Here is a 24,807-nt window from a genome sequence, read left to right as displayed (position 1 = left end):
CACTTTCTTAGTGATTTCCTGAAGATTACAAAGAACACTTAATTTATAATAATCTAGTTAAGAATAGTGTCATCTTGAGGGGAAGCGAAAAAGATTAGTGTCTTTTTAATTTCAATAGTATAAAAAACTTTGCTCTTATTTGAATCTGTTCCCTCACTTTTCTTTCTGGGATTATCATGAAGTTATATCTTTATACATTATAAACCCATCAACTGAGTTTTATAATTATTGCTTTGCATAGTTATCTTTTAAATTAAATAGGAGAAGAAAAAATTTAAACATATCAAATACATGATCTCTTTGATATTTACCTATATAGTTACCTTAACCAGGGCTTTTTATTCCTTCATGTGAATTCACATTACTATCTAGTCCTTTTATTTCAGCCTGAGGGACTCTCTTTAGTATTTCTTGTGCAATAGTAATAAATTATCTCAGGTTTTGTTTATCTGGGATAGTCTTAATTTCTTACTTATATTTGAAAAGTACGTTTGCTGGATACACACTTCTTGGCTGACAATCTTTTACTTTCAGAACTTTGAATATGTCATTGCAGTTCCTTCCGGCCTCCATGGTTTCTGAATAATTTAGCTGTTAATCTTAATGCATATCTCTTGTACATAATAAGTTATTTCTGAATGCTCGTCTTTCAACAGTTATTATGATCTACTTAAGTGTAGTTATGTAACATTGCCAACAAAACTTGTGTTGACCACTAATTTTACTATGGAACACCAAAAGAGTTACAGCTCTTTTCATTAAGGTCAAGTGTAGCTTTACATTCCTTTGGGCCTAAGTACATAAATATGTCTGTGTCTTTCCTCAATGACATATAAATAGTATCTGTCTGATCTGACCACATCTGTTGCCCCGGGATATATGTCAGTTCCTTTGACTTTCACCTACCATCTGGGTTATTTTCCTCATAGTATTCAGACTGTTTCTAATCTCTCCTCTTGGTGAAGATTCAATGATTTGTCCTGCAAAGTTTTCTTTGCCATTCTTCTAAGAAGAATCAAATGTCCTTATGCAAATAAAACTTATGGCATCATGCTCAGCATTATGGAAGTAAGCCAGTGACTTTCTTTCTCTCATTGACTGCTTTTCCCTCAAGTTCTTTCTTGCATTGATAATGAAGGTGACAAGTTCAAGAGCTAGAGAACTTTTTGAAGTGATTGAGATTACTATGCATTAATACAACATAATTATGTTGCCAAAGAGATTAGAATGTATCACAGTAGTAAAGAGACATGAACTGGGGAGAAGGATGGGAACATCTGTTTCTGGTCTTCATTGACTGGCTTTCTTTTCCTCTGTTCTTGCCAACAGCAGACTTCAGTGTGGCCATATTCTGGTAAACTGTCTTTGGAAATAACTGTGCTAAATGATGCATCCAACTTTAAAATTAACTCTACCCTTTGGAAGGAGAGGGATTGTGATAAGTGGTGTGGAACTTTGAGTATACCTGAGTCTCACAAATGAAAAGATAAACAGGTTTGGATGAATTTCTTCTGACATTCTGATCCTAGGCATTGGTTTATAGAGCACATAGTTCTGTAGTGGTCTTTTGTCACTTTCCTTAGGGAGGCTGGATATGTTCAGAGGACTAGTATTTCCTGCCTTTCAGGGAATGCTAGTACAAGAGAGAACAAAAAACAACCGACAACTGAATGAGAATGTGAGTCATGGGACTCTCCTCCATTTGACTCTTGTATTTGTTTTGTCTTATTTTAACTGCATTAGTGGTCATTTCCAATTGGCCACATTATTGATAAACTTAATAAAACTATGAAAGTAAGAAGTACCAAGCTGTGGTACCATATTAACAGAGAAGAATACATTAGATTTTGTGTATTTTTTTTAGATTCAGGATTCTTTCAGAGACAGATCCAATTACTAAGGGAGAAGCCTAGAATGGTTAAGCACGGACAGTTGATCTCTGAATTGGAAAACTTGTATGTATGTTTTTATAATCCTTTATTCTAGTAGATTATCTAATATTGCTGTTTGAACTTCCCTACCTTTCTGTAGTTAGCAAAATACTCTGTTACCAAAACTGTTATCTTTAAACAGAACTTGGTTTGTAAACTTGATGTGCAAACCAGAGAGTGTTCGAATACTCTCTTAACTGGCTAGAATGGTTGCCCATAATTGCAATCAGTCATTATAAAATCTCTAGATTTTCCATTTATGATTTTGGCATTAATCTCTTTATTAAGATTAAGGTGTCATTTAAAAATACAGTCAAGGGCCGGGCACGGTGGCTCACTCCTGTAATCCCAGCACTTTGGGAGGCAGAGGCGGGCGGATCACGAGGTCAGGAGATCAAGACTATCCTGGCTAACACGGTAAAACCCCGTCTCTACTAAAAAATACAAAAAATTAGCCAGGCGTGGTGGTGGGCACCTGTAGTCCCAGCTACTCGGGAGGCTGAGGCAGTAGAATGGCATGAACCTGGGAGGTGGAGCTTGCAGTGAGACCAGATCAGCCTGGGCGACAGAGCGAGACTCCGTTTCAAAAAAAAAAAAAGCAAAAACAAACAAACAAAAAATAGTCAAGAAGGAACACCTAAATTATATTCTAGTACTTCTTCAGATAAATATTATTGTTCATCACATTTATAAAGATGTGAATAAATTGAAGAGAACATTGGCGAGAACAATGAAAATGATTAAAGGGTTGAAAACGGATCTTACTTGTAAAGATGAAAGGAATAGGGTTTATTTAGTTTAGAGATAAGAAACCCAAGGGAAGTCTTGATCACTACTTTAAAATTTATTAAAGGCTATTTAAGAGGAACACACCTAACAGGTATTCTTTCTGTCCATAAAGGACAGAATGAGAAAACAGATCTAACACTTTATTATTATTATTTGACTTGCTGATTAACTACTTAGCAAGATATTAATGGAATTTATTTTCACTACCTACATCACTCCCTGGCAGTAATTTAGACTCTTAGAGTTGTACATTAAGTTTTTCAGGGCCCAGGGGCACCATATAGTACTCTTGAGCAATAGTGTTGTGTACTAAAGAGTACAGGATGACCTAAAGCTGGCTCACTGATCACTGAGTTATAGATCAAAAAATGACTCTAAGAGATCATCTGGCCCAAGCTCCTGAGGGGAATAATAACATCATAGGAAACAGGGGTTTTATTCGCTTCATGAAGCTCTCTAGTGATGAGCATTCTATACCCTTTCTCATCAATGAGAAGGAAACACACACATACACTAACGCACTCACACATACACTCATTACATACATTTCCGGAACACTTGAAAGCAGTTTGTTAGACGCTGAGGGTTAGAGCGTGAGAAGTGGAGAGCGTTGAGTCAAAGAAGAATCCGTTGATTCTTTTTCAAAAAAGAGACACATTAATAAAGAGTTAAGGTAGAAGAAATGATTTGCGAAGCTCATAAGTCTAACTTTCAGTTCTTTCCACATTATACAAATTTATGTAAATGATTTAAGAAACTTTTATTCATAATTAGGTACAAATCAGTGTTACATGCTGTGCTCACATATCTCCTTGAACTGGTCAAAAGAACAGGTCAAAGTTCAAACAGCAAAAATAACTAGTGTTATCATGATTAGTAGTAGAGCTTTAAGGACACTGGTAGACCCTCCTTCTGAAGAGAGTTGAGCCACTGGATTTCATTTTATAACTAATTAATATCTGTGTTTTTCAATAAGATAAATGTTATATTAATTTATAGTGCAAGAGGGAAATGAGCTCTGGTAAATTTTGATATCTTCAATCATAAATCCATTTTTTAAAATTTAAAATACTATTAAGAATCTCTTGCATTATGACTTGAAAATCACCGTTCTGTACCATCATTATTTCTTCTCCTATTTATGAATGAATGTAGGTGGTATCTATAATTCCCACTTTCTGCTTTGGGACTTATGCCTCCAAGCTGATATGCCATCTCAGTATGTCACAGAACTAGTTCCTACTTTGCTGCATTCAATTTCTTTCTGACAGCCTAGAAATTTGATTTTATAATGAGATATAAATCATAGAAAAGGGTTGTCTATAAAATATTTCAGTAGAAATAAGAGCAGGAGTATAAGGGTTTGTATCAAAGGTGCTGTAGGTTAAAAAAAGAACATCACAATTAAGGACACCATTGAAGATGAAGGAGTCTTCAGCCTACATGTGTATCTTGTATCGGTATTGCATATACAGTGAAGGCAAAAATTAACCATGGTTTAATGTATATTTCGATCAACTTTTCCTATGATGGTAGTCAAGTGGGCTGCCTAACTGACAGAAGCATGACATAATCCATGTGATAATATTTGACATCCTTCTGTGACTTCCCACAAGGCAAGGAGAAGGTGACTGGGAAATATTCTCCCTTCCCACTCAGTCACAATTGAACTTAATGATAGAGTGACATCATTGCAAGGACCCTAGACAAGTAGAACCAAAATTGAGAAATTAGGATTGTGGCATAATTGAAGAGGGAAAGTTGCTTCTATCCTAACTGATGGAGCAGAGAAAGGTTTTATTTCACAACTTGATATTGTTACTTTGGGCAGCTAGTCAGCTTCTTGTTTCATTATCTTTGCATTCTTTTTTATTGTGCTTGATATCCTGAGGATGGATAGAAAGAAATTTATCAAATGAGATGTACACTCAGTGTTCCCATTCTGCTTCCTTCGCCAGCCCCAGATCTTAGAAGCTGGCAAAGGAAGCAGAATTGTTATCAGATAATATTGGCTTGTATTGTTATCAAATAATACTGGTTCAGTGAATTGTTATCAGATAATACTGGTTTAGCATCTAAATGGGGCCAATATAACCCTGATCATGCTTATCTCTAATTTACCAATCAGATAAATTGTAGTATTTACTCATAAAAATTAATGTGACATGACCATGGATATACAATGTTACAGTTATATAATTCCAGAAAGCCAAATAAAATATTGGTCCAAAATGCATATTCAAGTACTATATACAAAGTATGGAACATACATGAGAATGATAAACTGCAGTTGAATATCTGAATATTTTACTTGTGTAACATCAACTATTCAGAAATAGCCAGCTGATTGGATGTTTTTAATCTTCAATGCAGATATGTGGCAATATTTATTGAAGGGCTTGCTCATGTAACAATTACATAGTGATATGGTTTGGCTCTGTCCCCACCCAAATCTCACCTTGAATTTTAATAATCCCCACGTGTCAAGGATGGGGCCAGGTAGAGATAATTGAATCATAGGGGTGTATTACCGGATTACCCCATACCATTCTCATGGTAGTGAATAAGTCTCATGAGATCTGATGGTTTATAAATGGGAGTTCCCCTGAACAAGCTCTCTCTTGCCTGCTGCCACGTATGATGTGTCTTGCTTTTCCTCTGATTTCTGACATGACTGTGAGGCCTCCCCAGCCATGTGGAGGAAAGCCCTTTCCTTTATAAATTACCCAGTCTTGGGTATGTCTTTATTAGCAGTGAACAGACTAATACACATGGAGATACCCAGGCCTTTATCATTTGATGTAAGTTTGGCTAGCAATGGGGATGTAAGTCTTAGGAAATTATATGCATTTTCTCTTTCCATTATATGCCTCACATGTTGCTGACTATTATTTCATTATAGTCAAGTTTTAAGAATGTCGTTCTATCAGTCAAGATTAAGGCTAGGTGCAGGAAGCGGGGAAGATTCATGGATATAAAAGGATCCTTTATTTTATATTGAGCTTATATCATCACCTGGATTAATTTCAAGCCCACTGGCTTGAATGCTTTATCTATAGATTTATTTGATTCTTAAATAACATTTTGAGAAACTCTAATGTCGCTGATGAGGCTTATAAGGACGATTCACAAGAAAACCTATTTGTTTCTCTATATTTGCTTGTTTGCACATCATTCCTCCTGTTGGATTAGTGAGCAGAAGGAATTGTAAAACCACAGGGGAACGGTTTAAATGGGATAATGCAGACATTAGAGAATGATTAACAGTAATTTCACAAAGGTAGAAGGTAAGCTGCTCATTTTTATGGAATGGAACAAATGTGTTTGGAATGATTAACAAAATAAGACATCAAAAAATAGAAAAATGTAGCCACTCAATTCTGCTTGGGCAACAGACCATATGAGATATAAATGCAAATGCCACCCCCCCCCCCCCCCAATTCACATGCTTAACATTATTTACTGTTAAACTTCTGCTGGACTGTGGCAGACAACCACCACAGAACATGAAAACCACAATGCTTATATGACAGCTTTCCCAGGCAGTGAAAAGCAGCCTATTTTATGTGTACTTTTCTTAAATCTTTTTATCCTACACAAGCCGGTGTAACTCAATGCTTAACAATAGCATTTCAATAAAAGTGTAAACATTCTTCCATAATTAATAGGTCAGACAATTCACTTATATCCTGAAAGCTTCCAATTATCTTGTAAAATAAAGACAATTCATTCAGTCGTTCATTAATTCCACATATATGTAGCCTCTATGTGGAACGCTACTCTAAGTATTGTGAAAAATGCAAAGGAATCTACATACAGCTTTGTCCTACAGAAGCTGGGCAAGGACATATCTATTCAAAGTAAGTTTTTCACTAGAGATCCTTGTTTCTCCATCACTTAGGCCAGGTTGTGGCCAGCTTTTACTTCCTGAGAGCTGCTACTGCAACTTTTTGAAACAACTTCCAGTATCATCCAAGGACCTCTTCTTCTTTATTTCCTTGCCTCCATTTAGAGGCAGATAAACCACACAAATTTCTTAGAAAGTATTGTCTCTAGATTTTCCTGGCATAGCACCCCACATATTTAGCTTTACTCTATGTTTGCCCCACCCTGACCCATGGATCAGAGGAACTTAATAAGTACACTCTGGAGCTTTGGTAATGTAAGGGAGGTTCATTCCTAGGAAGGGTCGGCATTGTTATTGAACCTTAAACCCTTGCTAATAAAATTGTGGCTTATGGACCAGTAGCATGGGCATCACTTGAGGGCCTCTAAATCAGAATCTGCATCCATATGCACATTGAAGTTTGAGAAGCATTATACTATGCTACTAAAAGATAAATGAATTGAAAGAGTCCTGTCTTATATTCTTAATTTGAATTCAGATAATTTGAATTAGGACAGAGTTGGCCAGATTATGATAAACAAAGTCTTGAGTTCAATTCCATGCAGTCATTTAGGATAGAAACTATATCTTTCAGCAATGTTTCTGAAATACCCAGAATGGTGCTGATGTGAAGTAAACACTAAATAAGTACGTGCTGAATGAAATTATATGTCCTATCCAGCATCAAGTGTAGAGTTCTCTATCTATGTGCCACTGTATATACTTGTTGAATACATATTTGTAGATAGAAATTTGGTATTTCAATTCCCATTTCCCAATCTCTAAGAATCTATTATCTTCATCCAAATGAATTATTACCTAAATGCATTTTATTCAATCAGTAATATTTATTGAACTTTTATATTCTCCCTTTTGCCAGAAAATTGGAATTAAGGGGAAAACATTTTTTGTTGCCCTCCGAATATTGAAAGTCTGGTTCATTGACAGTTACAAAAATATATGCTATAGTAAAGGGATATGTAAAGTCCAACAGAAATGTAGGAAGATAATTTAACTTTTTTGGATTACACTAAGAATAACTTCACAGAAGCAATGTTTGAATTGAAACTTAATGAATGAGTAGTATTTAAAGGCAGGAAAGTTTGAGAATATCCTAGACAAAAGAATCAAGGCATAGTAGAGCTTATAAAGTAACTTATTTCTGGAGAAAGAATAGGAAGGGACTATGAGACTGAGCAGGAAGGCAATGACCTCACCAAGAAAACCCTTGCGTGGCTTCCTAAGGAGGAGCCTGTGTATCATTGTGGGGACAATGTGAGAGACATTGAATAATTCTGAATAGAGTATGACATAGTTAGATGTATATTTTCGACAGTGTGATGAGTGAAGAAAGACTATAACCAGAGTCTGAGTGACCAATTAGGAGACTATTGTAATAGTCTATATTACAACTCAGACTATGACAATGGAGAGGGAGAAATAACAGAGGTTATCTCCTTGTTCAAACATTACTCAAGCTTCTCTCAACTCTTTTTCAACTATGCCTTAACTTTTGGACTCTGTGGTTGCCTCTGCATTGTCTAATTTTAGCAAGAATCCTAAAAAGCCAGTTTATTCATCCTTAACATGTATCTCACCACCCTTGATTTCTGATCAAATTCTTTATCCTTCACCCTCCCCAAGGTGGTGTCTGAACATCCTAGCCTGTCTTCAGGAAGGATCCTGTGTGGTTGGTTTAGCCAGAATTTCCTCTTTACCCTTATGTTTTCTTTCAGTAATTTTCTATGTACTGGCCTCCATCTTAATCTTTGGCTATAAATTCCCACTTTTTCTTGTTATATTTAGAGTTGAGCCCAATCTCTCCCCCCATTGCAAAGGCCCATTCCAGTGAGCCCTACACCGATCAAAACAGTCTCCCTCTGAATAAAATCGGCTTTACCATTTTTAACAAGTGTCCATTGAATAATTTTTTCCCTAACGAACAAGAGAGAAAATATTTTCAGGAAGTATTCAGGTGTAAGGATGAAGGGGACTGCCATAGACTTATCTATATTCATTCAGCTTGGGCAAAGTGAGAATGAATTGTTCTTGACAGAATTATTTTCACTACTTTAACAAATAATTACTTGTCATGTTCATAAAGTAGGAAGAGTTGGTAGTCTTCTGTACATCAAAAGTATGTTTAGTCTAAGAACCTAGAGAAGAATTCTATTGAGCATTTCAGAATCAACATGGAGAAACGCAGGCTAGTCTTCATTAAAGTCTGTGCAGAGAAATGATTCTGAAAAGTACTGTTAAGACTGGTCTACAATATAAGAGAATTGCCCATGAGTTATGACCAATTTATTTCCTCTATAAGGAAAGTAGATATAAACAACACATTCCTCGCATGTGGATAGGGTGAATTGCTGCCTACATCACATGGTTTAGAGAGCAAATTAAAAACACTTTCCTGGCTGGGCGCGGTGGCTCACACCTGCAATCCCAGCACATTGGGAGGCCAAGGCAGGTGGATCATGAGGTCAGGAGATCGAGACCATCCTGGCTAACACAGTGAAACCCCAAGTCTGTACTAAAAATACAAAAAATTAGCCAGGCTTGGTGGTGGAGGCCTGTAGTCCCAGCTACTCGGGAGGCTGAGGCAGGAGAATGGCATGAACCTGGGAGACGGAGGTTGCAGTGAGCAGAGATCGCATCACTGCACTCCAGCCTGGGCGACAGAGAGAGACTCCATCTCAAAAACAAACAAACAGACAAACAAACAAAAAACCCTTTCCTGCCCCTGTTCTTTCTGGTGTCTAAAAATTCTCACCATTGTAGTAGAACCTTGCATTTGTGGTAAGAAGTTGCCGGTGTCGGGAGAAGACACTGAAGATATTGCTGGGCTCTTTAGTGAAAATGAATAGTTGGGAAAGATGAGGTCAAGTCTCATCGAGAATACAGAAACCTACATGAGTATGAGGAGGCCCTTTGCTGCATATCCAGTATGAGCGTGGTTTAATTAGCAGACAGTCGGTCACATTATGGCTTACTGAGATCTAATCCCAAGATTCTCAAATGCTAATGTCCTCACCAATATCTGATGATCTTATTAAAATGCAGGTTTGGATTTGGTAGGTTTGAGATGGGACCCAACACTCCATATTTCTAACAAGTACTAGGTGGATATTACACTGCAAACACTGGTCTAAAACGGAACACCAGGAAGTGTGGAATAAGAGGACCAGAAGTTAAGAAATGGATCATCCCCACAGGGTTCTGAAGGAATGAGACACAAGGGTGGTAATTTGGGGGATTGTCAGGTACAGAAAATTTTATGTGTCTTCTTATGTAAAGGATGCCTCTGAATGTCATTTATCTGTATGCCAAAGAGAAACTGGTTCCTTTGACCAAAGCTTTATTTCTGTGAACATTGCCAACAAGGTATGTAAAGCAGACTTGCCATGCATTCTCAGAAACCTTCACTTTTCTGAGAGTAGAGGTTTAAAGGCATAGATAAACTTGCTATGTTTGTAAACAAAAATGCCCTTCTGATGACTTTAAAAAGGTCTGTAGCCAGATCTACAAAGCCACAAAGTATAAGAAATTTAAAATGAAGAGAAACTATTTACAAACGTAAGATTCAAAGAATTCTCATCTCAAAAATACTTCATTCTACTCCAATTACTGACATGTTTTCAGTTGAAATGTGCTTTTATTTTTTTTGAACAATCTAAATAATTGCTCACATTTTCCACTTCATGTAGACACATCTTGATTATAATTAGAAGAAAAAATGCATCTGGTTGAGTAGAATCCAAGGTGTAAAGCTGAAGTGAAGACATTAGGGATAGGTGACAGAACACTTAAGGTACAATTAAAAGATTGGCTCTGGCTATATTTATCATTGTCCCTTCTTGCATAAAAAATGGTGGTTTATTTTTAATGAAAGACTAAAATTTTACAAAACATTGGCACTTCAGACAACAACAATGCAAACAAATGGAAATTTTATCTGGCCTGAATTCAGCCTTAAAAAAAAAAATACAAAAAAAAACAAAAAACAAAAAAACTCTTATTCATTGTTTAAGGACAACAATTACTTTAGTTAGGTCAGTTTATTTAGTTATTTTATATTTTAAGTAGATTTAGAATATATGACCATGTACTTTTATCTGGCTTTGAAAATTAAGCCTGTGGCTCCGTTCCTGCTAAACAGCAGCTCCCTGAACTTGTTCCACAGGCAGACAGGCAGAGTATAAAAAGAGGATTAAAACTGCTTTCTGTATCCTCAACTTTATCAAGGATAGCACAGAAATCTCCATCATTCATATTGCCTAGAGAGTTCTAAAGCATTAACAATTTATCTAGTTTATGTATAATAAAAGCTGTGAAGTATATATTTTTAATGCCAATCACCAAGTCCAACCATAATGCAAAAAGTTGTAAGGCAAGTTTAATTGGTACAATTCCTGCTGAATGAATAAAATACAATGTGCTTGTAGAAAAGCTGGTGTCCAATAAACTTGACAATAAAAATCTCATCCAAAGGGGTTAAAAAAGGTATCTGGAGAAACAGGCCTCTTTGCAAGTAAGATACTATCTTTGATATGTAAATATTGTCTTTTTTTGAATTTGTCAAGATGAACAACATAAGGCATTGGCTTTTGCTAGAAAAAAGTTGTTAACAGTTACTTTAGACACACACACACACACACACACACACACATATATATGTATACGTATGTATAAAAGACATTACTTGCAATATTCCTTGAGTTATTTCACCATTGATTATCAGTTGTTCAGAAGAACTGCTTAAGAGCTTAGCACAAACAGGGTCACAGTGCAAGTCCTAGGCAAGCTGTCAAGAAGGAAAATTTGCTGTCCAATAACCTACAATTCCTTCTCACCATATCCTCTCTTTGTACTCCCTTTCTAGCCCTCAGTGTAAATCTTGTCAGGAAGATGTGTGGGGGGATCTGTTTGTCTTCATTTACTATGAAAATCCAAATGTTTTTTACAGGAAAGAAGAAGCTATTTTTGACATCATCCATATAATAAGCTCATTAACAGAAAGCATCTCCTAAACCAAATTAATATTTGACAAATTGACTACATTTTCTTTAGGGATCATTATGCTCATTGCATAATGATTATAATTTATGTTTTATGTATTATCAATAAATTAACATTGCTGGAAATATTTTTAAGGAAGTGTCTCCCAAAAGCCTAGTTAAAACTAGTTTTTAATACAAACACAAAAAAATTAATGTAAAAATTAGAAATATATTATCATTATTCATAAAATACAGAAAACATATCAGATGAATAAAATTAGGCAAGATGAAACTCTCTTTTCTCTCTCTCTCCTCCCATCTTCCTCCATTATTTTTGAAATTCTTAAAGTTGAAAAAAGGACAAGATGAAAAAGAAGACAGTCAAATAAACATAAAACTTGTCAAAAGCAAGTTGAATATTAGATAAAAGGGCCATTAATTGAACTGACCAGTAGTAGAAATGGTCTTAAGTGACTGGACTTCAGATACAGTGTAGATTCAAAGAATGTGGGCCATGATCCCCTTGCAACATTATGTGGTATGCAGATGCCTGAGCCCTGCCATAGACTTCTGAATCAGAGTCTCTGGAAGATGGGACTTTATCCTCATTTTAAACAAGTCCCCTGGAAATTCTAACATACATCATTGTTTGGAAACCTCTACATGCTCCTACTCTAGAACCAACGGGTCTTGTGTGTTTGACCTCTAGACAGTAACTAGGGCTAATTAATCTTCTTTTCCTTGCATTGTAGAAGTGTAAAGATGTCATGTTGCTTTGCAAAGCACCAGACAACAGTTCACCTTTTCTCAAACTGTCACTGAAACTGTTCAAGAGCTAGGAAGGCACAACTTAGTGTTTGCAGAAGGCTTCTCAGTTTCATAAATTTGATCACATTGTGGTATTCCTTAAATCTACCAAGTGTAAAATATCAAAAAAAAAAACCCACAAAATATGTTGGCAAACAAAACTAAGTTGATTTACTTACTAGAGTAACAGAGAACATTACTTTATTGAGGCTTAGTATGCTTCAAGAAGGCAAATGTCAGGAGAGGATATTTATATAGAGTTTGGATAGAATCTGGGCTTAAGTGGGTCTTAGGGTGTGTGGTTTAAGATGGAGAACTGATTATGCCTAGGAAATATTTGTGTCATAATATTTTCATGTTGGTGGACTCGAGACGGGAGAGTCTTAACGTGAATCCTGATAAGTAAACTGAAGTTGGATAAGTGATTTGTTTACCCAGGTGAGCAATCTACTGTCCTGATAGGAGAGCAAAATATTTGCCCAGACAAGCTGGTTTGCAGGAATTTTCCTAAAGCAAATAGTGAAGTTATTTATTGATTTATAACCTTATATTCTTGAGCAAGAATTTCCAGGAACAAATATTTGTCATGTTAATGCAGGTGGCTTCAGTTCTTACTGACAATTGCTAGGCTCTGTGGACAAAGGTGGTGTCTTTTCTCAAACCAAAGGAGACTCAAAGAGCCTTTTCCTAGGATCTCTTTATTCTAAATTCTTGTTGAATTTCACTCAACAAATATTTGTTAAATATACAATGAAAGATGGAAAATTCCAGGCACAGATACTGCTACGGTCCTCTACCCACTGCCCATGACAGACATTAATAATCAATCACAACATTCCTGCCCACTGGACCCTAACTTGGCCTCATGATCTTTTTCAGATCAGTAGCATTGAAGGCAACAGTTTCAGTGGATGAGAGTAGTTACTCCAATGGCCATAGAAGGAAGTGGGGACTGTAAAGGTGAATCAGGCCCACATTTTGTTCTTAAAAAGTTTGGAGTTAAGAAATCAAAGGGAATACCCTGGCGACATTGCCATGTGTTTCATTAGAACAAAGCTAACATGAATGTGAGTAGCTGAAAGTAAGTCCAGATAGAGAGCTGCTGGCAGTTGTAAGTGGCCTTTGATGTGAGACCAAAGCACGTGGCACTTATGTGATAGGGAATGGGGAATGACTGACTCATGAAAAACTGAGAATAAAAGAATTGCAACTGTGCTTCAAGAACGTTAATAGTTTGAAGTACATAAGAGATTCGATAAATGTAGAGAACATGTAGGAGGCTATTGCAGGAATTTAGAAAAAAATATCCTGTAGGAACAGATTAGGGCACATATCGGTAGACTAGAAAGGAAGAGGGTGGGTGAGAGAAACTCATTACACATGTACAATTGACAAGTTTTGACCCCGGGAGTTAGTTGTAGGGAAGCAATCAGAGGAGAGGAAAGAAGAAATGACTTAAAAAATACATTTAAATTGTTCAGCAACAACTAAAAGAAACAATTTCAGCCAAAATTCAACACTTATGAGGAGAGAGATGTTTGAGAGGGATTTGACCATTATAAGGGATAGATTTTATTACTGCCTTCTTAATTTCTCTTCTTTTGGGAAATTACCTCTCCATGTGACTTTTTTGGAGGATAAAACTTGAGACCCTGTCCCTCTTGACCACAGAGCAGGTCACATAGCCTATGCTAGACCAATTACTGGCATCCTACTGAGAATTTGATCCTTAAACTAAGATACTCAGGGATGAAAGGTGGTAAGAATCAAGGCTCCAGATGGCGGAGCCCTAGAGATTTTTGGGGGATCAACGCCATTGTGTTCCTTAAGATACCCCAGTTCCTAACCTTCTGGAAATCAGTTGTTTCTTTCTTCCTTTGAGTCTATAGGCTATTTATTGAGAACTAAAGCCAAAATAATTCCCTGTGCCTGCATTAGGCAGTACTGATGTGGAACAAATATTGCTTAGCTGTTTGATCCAGTATATTTGTCTCCAGAAAATAAGATCGTGAGACAATTAAACCAAGACTAACAGCTTGCTTATCAAAGCTCATTTTAAGGCCCTCACTGTCCCCACCAATCTATTATAAATTCTAATCAAATAATTCCCCACCTTGATTACTTCCTTTAAAATGACTATATCCAGGCCCTAAAATCTCATATTTATCCTCCCTTGAAGATAGCCCTTCAGTGATAATACTAATATGCTGTCAAGTTGTTGACTTTATTTAGTACAGGAGATATGGTAAACTAAGATTTGCTTGATCTATAGGTTTTTCTGGTTGTCTTTTGGGGATCCAAAAGTCAGCACAAGTAAACAACCAATAATCCCTTTTTAATTTTCTGGATAAATTAGATGAAATTAAATTCTGTAGCCTGCAAGTAAAAATTACTAATTATATCATGAATTATCATGCGTGCTTATGGAAGCTCATTTTGTGTGTAACTTGTCCCATAAAATTAGCCTATACATTTTTGAAAGGCAGAAAATTTGTCATATTGGGGCTAATGTTAAATAATGTAGAAATAAAGAAGCTTTTTACTTTGAGTTATCCCTTCTCTTTCGGTTACTAGCATATTAATCTTTGTTGTTTGACAATAGCTACATTTATTGTGCTAATTACTTATAGTTCTTAATTTTCATAAAGATAAAAGACTGCAGTAGACATCATCAGAATGTCACCCTTCCTCTTGGATCCTCTTTTTATTTCAGTAGAAATAACACCACTAGCATTTTTGTTACACAGCTACCCTTGGGAATTTGAAGTAGAGGCCTAAAGCATAAAAAAAGAGGAATTTATTGGTAATATTGGTAGGGTACTGGTGTTGACTTCCAGGTTGGTTGCCAAAGACTTGTCTAATTTTTTTTTTTTTTGTCTATCAAGTTACTAGTACAATGTATAGTCAGTTCAGGCAATTATAACAAATTATCATAGAGGGGATGGCTTAAACAAGCATTTCTCACAGTTTTGGAAGCTGGAAGTCTGAGATCAGGATGCCGCCTAGTTGAGTTTTCATAAGGATCTTCTTCCTTGTTGCAGATGACTCTCTTTTCCTTGCATCCTGACATGGAGGAAATAGGGTCAAAGAGTTCTAAGCCTCTTTTTAATAAGGGCACTAATCCCATCATGGGGGCTCCATCCTCATGACCTAATTACCTCCTGTGATGTTTAATACTGAGTGTCAACTTGCTTGGATTGAAGGATACAAAATATTGATCCTGGATGTGTCTGTGAGGGTGTTGCCAAAGGAAATTAAAATTTGAGTCAGTGTGCTGGGAAAGGCCGACACACCCTTAATCCGGGTGGGCACAATCTATTCAGCCTCCAGAGGGGCTACAACATAAGTAGGCAAAAAAATGTGAAAAGAGAAACTGGCCTAGCCTCCCAGCCTACAACTTTCTCCCGTGCTGGATGCTTCTTGCCTTCAAAAACCAGACTCCAACTTCTTCAGTTTTGGAGCTCGGACTGGCACTCCTTGCTCCTTAGCCTGCAAATGGCCTGTTGTGGGACCTTGTGATCATGTGAGTTAATACTTAACAAACACCCCTTTATATATATATATATATATATATATATATATATATATATGAAAAAGAGTTTATATGTATATAATATATAAACTCCTTTATATATTATATACTTTATATATAGAAAGAGTATATATATTATATTTACATATTATATAAAGTATTTATATATTATATACTTTACATGTAAACTTATATATATTGTATATTATATATTATATATATTATATATTATATATAATTTAATAGATAATATATATTATATGCTTTATATATAATATATAATATATATATAAGTTTATATATAAATATATAAACTATATAAATATATAAGTAAATATTTATATATATTCCATTAGTTCTCTCCCTCTAGAGAACCCTGAATGATACACCTCCCAAAGGCTCTACCTCCAAATTTCATCACATTCAGGATTAGATTTCAATATAGAAATTTAGGGGGCACACAAACATTCAGTCCATAACACCTACTGATTAAGCACAGCTAAGTGTGCATATAATCCTTGCCTCAGGGTCTGCAACTGGAGAGAAGCCACCTAAAATATAGACTTGTTAGGAAAGCGTGTGTCTTCATCCTTTAGTGGTAAAACCGCTCCTAGAATTGCACCAAGCATAAGTTTTGGTGAAGAGTCTGCAAAATTGTACATATATACCAAGACTGGTGTTTAATTTGTCTTGTCTATGGAGTTAGTAGTACAGTGCCTATCTCAGAGTAGGTAATCAATACAGCTGAACAGATCAGGATGGTCTAAATAACATGGTTGCAAGGTCTGATAATTCCAGGGATAGGACAGTCACAACAGACTAGAGTTGATCCATGTGGAGGGATTAAAGAAGCATTTGTTCAATAAGTATTTCAGCCAACCCATACTTTATAATCAGAACTGATGCCCAGCTAACATACACTGCGACAGCTGGACTAGTTCTTCATTGTTGGTGTCAGTTCTGAATGCTTGTTTTGTCTGTCCCAGTTGATGCATGCTCATCCTTTTCTAGTTGTTACTTATTTTCATTATTACCTCCATTCACAGCCATTTTAATTAACTATTTTTTTTCCAGGGGTGCTTGAACCTTGGTCTTGAAATCTGAAGAGAATGCTATCATCTTCTCGGATGATCCTTAATCTTAATGTCTCTTCTCATCAGTTTTGTAGCATTTCAAGGAGAGACAGTCTTGGTCAAAAACGTTGTTTATTTCTGAAGCATATGTACCTGATCAGCCATCCATGTAAGCATTTGTTTTCCTCCTCAGGAATTATATTTCTTACCATCACTGATTGCATTGGCCTATTGCCAATCTACTGCATGCCCAGTTAGACAGCACTAAATATTAGTTTTGGTTGATACCATAAAACATTACTTATAATAACCTGGACAGTTTTAAGTCAGTGCTTAAAACCAATCAATCAGAAAATAGTGTTTCAGTATCTAATGTACATAAAGCACTATTAAAATGGCCAAGGAGATAGGCACAAATTCCAACAATGATCCCTGCCTTCTAAATATATACAATTCCAATTCAGGTCTAGTACACAGTATTTATATAGTCCTAGGCAAGTAACTTAACCTTTGTGCCTCATTTACTCATTTGTAGAATGAGGATAATAACCACTGTGCCAATTTCATGTAAAAATTTAAAATATCCCTTAGCGTATAAATAGGCGTTCAGAAATGGTATCTGTGAAAACTTTCAGTCTAATTGCAAAGTTGAGATGTAGGACACCTGTAATAGTATATAATATCACCTGATAGATATCAAAAGGCCAGGTAAAATTATTACAGGCAAAGGACTTACAGTACTGGGGAAGCAGCCATTCTGAGCTAGAGAAATCTGGGAAAGCTTTTTGGAGTAAGTGGAATTAGAATGAAGCACTGACGAAGAGGTAGACTTTGAACAAACACACTCAATGCCTCAAGATGAGACAGTGTAAAGTGTGCTATAGCACTTGGAACAGGTGCCATACTGCATGAAGCTCAGGCTCAAGGAGTGGGGTCAAGGACAAGAAGGGCTTACAACTTCACTCCCTGCCCATAAACAGATCAGATTAAGCAGGTTAAAATTTGGTTATAATCATCATATAATGAAGGTGAAAAACAGATGGTAGTGGGCCAAATGTTGAAAGGAAAAGGCAGGGTAGGGGCCGAGGCTGGGAATGTTTGCTGATGAGGTCATGGTTTATTCAAAGATGCTATGAGTATGCTCAATATCTATTTATTAAAAATCAACATTTATCTATTTCTATTCATTTTTTCTGAGATAAGCAAATATAGAGAGTGAAAATGAATATTAAACATTGCTTTTTTTAAAGTTTATTTTAAAACAATGTAGATATACCTATTATACAAATGAAGAATCATTTTCTAACTCTTCTGCCTGTTTTATGCTAAACTTTTTTTTTCCTGCCTTGATTATACAGTGGTGCAATCTCAGCTCACGGCAACCTCTGCCTTCGGGGTTCAAGCAGTTCTCCAACCTCAGCCTCCCAAGTAGCTGGGATTACAGGCACCCTCCACCACGCCTGACTAATTTTTGTATTTTTAGTAGAGACAGGGTTTCACCATGTTGGCCAGGCTGATCTTGAACTCCTGACCTCAAGTGATCCACCCACCTCAGCCTGCCAAAGTGCTGGGATTACAGGCATGAGATAATGGTACTTTAAATTATTTATTTACAGAATACAGAAAATATTTGATAGTTTCTGTTTTTTAACTGTCTTAAGTTTACCATGTTTTAAAGAAAATCAACTCATACAGAGTCTACTACTTAAAAAATTTAGAAATAACAATAATGTAAAAGAACAAATATATTCTAGAGTTATTCTTAAAATCATCATGGCTAGATAGAGATGAAGGTGTTAACGTCTGTCCTCAGATTCATTTTTATGTTACCAGACAAAACCAATGCCTTCCCTGAATTATAGGTATGAGAGCCATTATCTCCCAGGAGCACCTTGAGAAAGAGATGTCTAATCTCAATAATGTGAGTTTTCATGTTAAATAAATCCCCCATGTTTAGTACTTCTTCGTTCTTAAGTAGAAAATGTCTTATCCCTCCCCTCATTCACCTCTTCTAATCTCAAAAAGAAAAGAATCTCAAAAGAAATGTGCATTTTTACTTACCAGAATTGATTTTGTTTCTTTCTATTTGGTATTCTTCATCACATTGCGTGTGTGTGTGTGTGTGTGTGTGTGTGTGTGTGTGTTATATAATGGATGAAGAAAGTCAGGAGAATCAGTTTGCTGGCCAAATGTTTACTATATAAACTATTTTTCTTCATATTGACTTCACTCTCCATTTCGTATACTAACACATGTGCTTATAAACAAAGCAATTAGTCTAATAAGCCTAGTTTAATCAACACACCTCTGAGCAATATGTGGAAAATGCCTGAGAAAGCATTTAGATGGGATTATGAAAGGCTCAGGAGACTTTTCGCTTCTGCTTTGCAGATGAGCTGCACCAGAGAGGAGCAGCGTGTGGAGGCTTTCCTTTTTTTTCTAATAAAAATTTCAGCTCTACGTACATTCAGTGAGATCTACACTAATAATAATGTGTACCTTTGTGTTTTCAGGAAAATCGTGGGCCATGTCTGTTCTAATTTGGCATCAATACTGCATGTTCTTCTTTCTAATGGCCTGAGATGTGGTTAATGAATTATATAGAATGATCATTTGAACAATCAAAAGCAAATAAAATTTTTTTTTCTGTGAATTTGACTTTGGGTGGCTTCTCTTTCTCTCTTCATTCAAACTAATGTAGTCACTTCTCCTCACCCCCTGCCAAATATACAACCTCTTGAATGGATCAAAAATAAGTATGGGTTTTTTAAAAAAGATGCTGGTCCTGGCTAACACGGTGAAACCCCGTCTCTACTAAAAATACAAAAAAATTAACAGGGCGTGGTGGCAGGCACCTGTAGTCCCAGCTACTTGGGAGGCTGAGGCAGGAGAATGGCGTGAACCCGGGAGGCGGAGCTTGCAGTGAGCTGAGATGGTGCCACTGCACTCTAGCCTGGGTGACAGAGCGAGACTCCGTCTCAAAAAAAAAAAAAAAAGACGCTGGGTGCCACAGCTCACACTTGAAATGCCAGTACTTTGAGGCTGAGGTGGGCAGATCACTCAAGCCCAGGAGTTTGAGACCTGCCTGGCCAACATGGCAAAACTCTACAAAAAAACCCACAAAAAATTAGCCAGACATGGTGGTGCATGCCTGTAATCCCAGCTACTTGGGAGGCTGATGTGGGAGGATCACTTGAGCCTGGGAGGTCAAGGATGCAGTGAGCTGTGATTGTGCCACTGCACCCCAGCTTGGGTGACAGAGTGAGACCTTGTCTGAAAAAATTAAAATAAATTTTAAAAATTAAAAAAATAAAAAGAGAAGGAAGAAAGGTAAAATTACACATTCACATTAGTGTCCCCAACCGATGTCTTGGTTTTTCGAGTGATGATAAAGTTTTATTTTTATGTTATTCATTTATATTTTTACTGTTATGGAGAGGTATACAATTCACATTCACATAGCAGTAATGCAAAATTTTAAATATTACTAAATGTCTAAGATTTGGGGTTTTTTAAAGACACAATTCTTGTATAAATGGCGTAGACCTTATTTTGTATTTTGAATTAAATATGAAACTATTCAGTTTGAAAAATTCAGAGACAAGGTTTCCTTGAGTCATAATTTTAGAGCTGGAAGTGGTAATCAATATTATTTCGTCCAACTTTCTGTATTGAAACAAAGGGTTACAGAGATAACTTGCATTGGGCTCTTATTAAGGGAAAAGGCAAGAGTAGAGTCCATATCTTCAGTAAATTTTACAGTGATCATACTTTCCCTTTAACTGGTATCAAAATAGTATCCTATAACACTAACTTTCCTCATATACACAGAATCTTAAATATTTAACACTGATGGACATTGACCGATCAGCATAAACACTCTTACCTGAATGCCACCCTGGTACTTACTAGCTGAATATCAGCCCTGCTTGGAAACTGTTAATGAGAATTTCATCATTTCCTGACATGCTGTTTTTCTATTAATACAGCTAAGCACCGTGCTTCTCTTAGTTACACTGCCATATTATTATGCCACGTTTGAAGTGGGGTCAGCTCTGACTTCAGAAGCCTACCTGGCTTAGACAAGCCAGTCTAACTCTCTCTGGATCGTTTATTTTTTTCTACCTAATTGATGCGAGCTGCACCTGGCACTATATTATCACTTCATCCTCTTTAGGATTTCAGCTTTATAAGCGATTTATAAGCGATTTCAGCTTATAAAGGTCATGTCTTATTTTAGCTGTTATCAGCTAATTCATCACCATCAGAAAATTAATTAGTGAGCAGATTTACTAAAGACTCTATCTATACCACGACCAAACTTTCAGTTAATTCAGTCAAATTGGTGAAAAATCAGTCCAGCCATTTTGTTTTGTGTATGTGTGTGTGTGTGTGTGTGTGTGTGTGTGTGTTTTGAGCCAAACAACTAGTTAATTTATTGTGTCACTTTTCAGTAATTCATGAACTGGGTTAATTAAAAAATAACATTATATAAAGGACTTACATATGTAGAATTTTGCCAGAATTTTGACTGCTTGGATCAGAAATACCCATTAGTAAATCCTCCTTGGGAATGACCCCTAGAAGTTTTACAGTCACCTGCTGATAATTTGATTTAAATAACACTTTCTCAATCTGTTGGTGAGTACCATATGCCATTTAGGATAAAATAAAGAGGTATATTTTGGTGAGACATATTGTATCTATTTCCTCCCCCAACCTATCAAGTTTGTCAATGTAACAGGAAAAGAATATCTTCTATAGATTTTTAGAACTTGGTGTTTGAAAGTCTTTCTTAATTGGGTTCAATAATTTTTAACAGAAGCCATGTGGTGGACAGAAAACTGCAGCAACCAACTTGAGCATGATAGAAAGTAACGTTCTTTTAAATAATTAATAGCTGCTAAAAGGTCCCATGTATTATGGAGTGGGGAGAGAGAAGACCAGATTTAATCAGAGGATTCAGGAAGGAGCGTTGATGAGAGAGATTAATCAAACTAGAGCATGGTCATATAAGGCACAGATCAGATGATTCACTCACAAAATTGAGCAAGAGCAAAGGAAGCACAGAGTGGGGGGAGGGTGACATGGTGGAGAAAGACACATATGCCATGGTAGTCAAATGTCAAACCTCATTAGAAAAGTTGTCCAAAACATCTCTAATGAGCTGGAAACAATGTGCAACTCACCTGGTTAGAGGCTTTTTTGCACAAATTCAAACTCAGGCCAGGTTGCTCAATGGGTCTTCAGAGAAATTACAAACACTGGAGTGAATCCCAGCCAAGGGGAGCTGTGTTAACAGACTTCTCCCAGCCACCTAACTTTGGCAATTGAGACAAACATGAAGCATTTCATCTCTTCGAGGTAATGTTGAATTGGCTTCATCTATATGTTGCCACTAATAATTGTTATAGAAGACATTAAGATTAGAGAAACCAAAATAACCACCACAACAGACAACAGTTTTCCCAAAGTATCAAGATCAAGCAAGGCTGGGGGCCAGATATCAGTGAGCAGAGAAGGATATGATGGAAATCTCTGTTCCCCTGCCAAAGGAGAGGAGTTAACTACACTGAGCCACCTAAGCCATCTGTATATGCAGAATGACCTTGGCAGAAGTGGAACACATTATTTGTTTCCATGGAAGAAGAGTTTTTTTGGCGATTTTTTTTGTTTGTTTGTGTGTTTTTTCAATCAGGCGACATGGTCTGGTGCAGAGGTGTCCTCACTTTTACTGCCAAGACCTCCTGGGCATCTGATGAAATGTTGTGAACTTCTTTCAAGTTTTTGATCTAACTTTGTCCTTTGTGGATGCCTTAAAATTAATGGATTAAAAACGTCAGCAGAGCTCAACTCTTTTTTTTCCTTTTCCTCCTCCAATTATAAGTAGAAGGAATGATCTTCTGCAATCATCCTTTTGATTATGTCACTGTCTTTAAATAACTTGAAAAGAATTCTTAGTTTTAATTTGCATCAAAATAAAATGTTCTGACTTTCTTTTTTCATCCTGTACCTTGCTGTTCTTATTTTGTGTGGCACACCACTCTCACCTCCCGTCTGCAGCCAGGCATAAACTATGCCATCCTGCTTGCCTTATTATTTTCCTACTTTAAGATTTGCCACTGCCCTCACTTAAAACATCGCCCACACCCCTTTCCATGAAACCAGGCCATTTATCTCTGTCCAAACTTTGTTTAATTTTTAGAACTTTATTGCCACTGTCCTATGTTATATGCACATACCTGTTTCTGACACTTTTGTAATCTATATGCATTTATGTTGTCTTCACCACCAATCGTTTGTAAGTTTCTTAAAAACAGGGGCCCTATATACTTCTTCTTTGTCATTTTCTCAGTACAAGGCTTATCATTGTTAGTTGATTATTGGTTCCATTTACATATCAATGAATATCATGTGATATGGCTTGGCTGTGTCCCCACCCAAATCTCATCTTGAATTGTAGCTCCCATAATCCCCATGTGTTGTGGGAGGGACCTGGTGGGAGGTAATTGAATCATGGGGTGGGTTTTTCCCACGCTGCTCCTGTGGTAGTGAATAAGTCTCAGGAGATCAAATTTATAAAGGGCAGTTCCCCTGCACACCCTCTCTTGCCTGCTGCCATGTAAGATAAGCCTTTGTTCTTCCTTCGCCTTCTGCCATAATTGTGAGGCCTCCCCAGCCATGTGGAACTGTGAGTCCATTAAACCCCTTTCATTTATAAATTACCCAGTCTCAGGTATGACTTTACTAGCAACATGAGAACGGACTAATACACCATGCTACTTTGATTTTCACTCAAGCCTGGGCAGACTGTATCACTTTGTTCTCCGATTATTTTTTTCCATTTTCTATCTGTTCAGGTTTCTATAATATCTCAAGTCTTAAAATATTTCCCTTGAAATAGCAATAAGAGTGGTCTCTTTAAGCACACAGTGAATCTATTCAAGTGTGCCAGGTCACGCTTTGGAAAGTGTAGAGGGTGTAAGGAAAGTAGTAAATCCACAAATTCCTTTGCGTCCATCCACTCAACAGATACTTGACTCTGTACTTACATTCATGTTAGGTTCTTTCTTATTTAACTTGTCAGTGGCCAGTGTGTCTGTTACTTTGTTTATAGCACAGCCTTCTAGAGCTATCACTTTTCTATAGATTAATTTACACTTTCTAACTCCTACTATAGTTCTATGTACCCAGTCTCCCTCAATTACTTTTTGATGATAATTAAACCACCAAACGTATTTTCTTTCATTAATATTTCCAAAGGAGGAAAATTGTAAATAATGACATTTTCCACATAAGCCAGAGACTTGAGTGTCAGCCATAATCTTGTCACTTGTTATGAGAGCCAAATCTACTAACAAAAAAGCCCCCAGAGGTGAGCACTGGAACCCCGTAGACCCTTGAATATGGAGAATTTGGGCCTAAATGTGTATCTGTGGGCATGTGAAATATCACTTGTTTTCAGAATGTTTCATATTGACTCCAGACAACCTTCTGGTGGAAACCTGTCCTCAAAGGCTAGTATCAGTCATATAATTGCTCCGCAGTCACCTTGCCTCTCATGATGTGAGCCCTACTCTGAGATCATTGTCCTAATTTAAAGTATTTGAAAACAAGCAAAAGGATAGACTTGAAGATATATTGACTAAGTCTCTAGTCCAGGAGGTCAAAAATCTTCCATTGTGCTGAAAATGTCAAATTTAGCCCTTCAACATTTCTCTGAACAGCTCTCTGCAATTAAGTCTCACTAACAAAAATAACCAAAAATCGAGAAAGAGTTGACAGAATT

Source organism: Gorilla gorilla, chromosome 22, assembly GCF_029281585.2.
Source record: "Gorilla gorilla gorilla isolate KB3781 chromosome 22, NHGRI_mGorGor1-v2.1_pri, whole genome shotgun sequence".
NCBI lineage: Eukaryota > Metazoa > Chordata > Mammalia > Primates > Hominidae > Gorilla > Gorilla gorilla.
Note: the sequence above shows the minus strand (reverse complement) of the source record.